Raw genomic sequence first — 1,317 nt, 5'->3', positions numbered from 1 at the left:
ATTCCTCCAAATAATATTATTCAAACATGTTAGAGTGGATGCTAAACTTCCTAATTCATTGTCAACAAATTCTCTAGGAAATATTCTTAGGGGTGTCAATCCTACGAGAAGTACAACCAATATAGGAAAAACTCTTAAGGATTTCAATCCTCCAAAATTCTTAAAGAAATCCTTTGAATCAAATATGGCCTAATAAAAAGATCTAGTTTTGAAGATATCAATACAATGTGATGTTGAAATTAGTTTATAATATGGATGTTCCGTTATACAACTGGTTTTTTATTTAAAAATAATCTAAACATACAACTCAGCTAGAATAAACTAGGACCCAACAACTGATTAAGAGAGGAAAAAAGGAGTATGATATCCATTGGTTTGACTTGAAAGAATAAATTGCAACTCACGTCTGGTACTCGTTTTAGACCCCAATAAAGAATGTTGAAATATAACTTTTGCCATTTGTTGTGTCCACTTTCTATGAGTTTGAATGTCTTCAGGAATTTTTATCTATTGATGTGAAAGTAGTGTAGGTTTGATCTTGCTTTTCTCAATATTTCTCTTATCCTACTCGTGTAGTGATTTGGATTTATTCAGTTGAAAGAAGTGTGTGTCCCATTGTGTATGCTCGTGCCTCTTATTCAGCCATTTGTTTAAGGTTGACGTTGATGAGTGTTATTTTTACACTCCTCTATCCTAAGTTTAAACCAATATATTTCATTAAAACCTAGATATTCGCTCTGATATTATCACTGACTAATGAATGCAATATCCTATCCTTATTTTGTTTCCAAGGGAAATGAGCAATTTATGAACGAAATCAAGCCAATGCATGGAAAGGAGTAAAATGGAGATAGAGGAGATCAAGTGGGAAGCACGCCAGAAGAAACAAAGTAAAAGACAATGTTTCATACAACCACACCCGCTCATATGAGCGGTTGTATGGCATGAAAACCAAGGCTCCTCATCAACCTGAACAACCTTCATAAAGGGGGACGACGCCAAGTGACTAACAGAAGATCGAGAGCTGAGCGTGGAAGAAGCCAGTTTTCGTCATCACCACCACAGCCATCTCCATCAACCCTAACTGTCGCCATTTTCCCATCCCCATAGCCACCACCTTCACCACCACCATAGTTCGCACAACCTAGTCATACTTGTAATGTGTATCACACACGGCATCCATTGTAAGACATATTATCAATCAATCTTCATGTTCATGATGTGTTGTTCGTGTGATCTGATCTCCATATGTGAATTTGGTAAGGTATGGGTTGAGGCAAGAGCCTTGCAACCCGAGGCATTTGTTGGAGGGATCAA

The sequence above is a fragment of the Triticum dicoccoides genome, chromosome 2B, assembly GCF_002162155.2.
Source record: "Triticum dicoccoides isolate Atlit2015 ecotype Zavitan chromosome 2B, WEW_v2.0, whole genome shotgun sequence".
Taxonomy (NCBI): Eukaryota; Viridiplantae; Streptophyta; class Magnoliopsida; order Poales; family Poaceae; genus Triticum; species Triticum dicoccoides.
Note: the sequence above shows the minus strand (reverse complement) of the source record.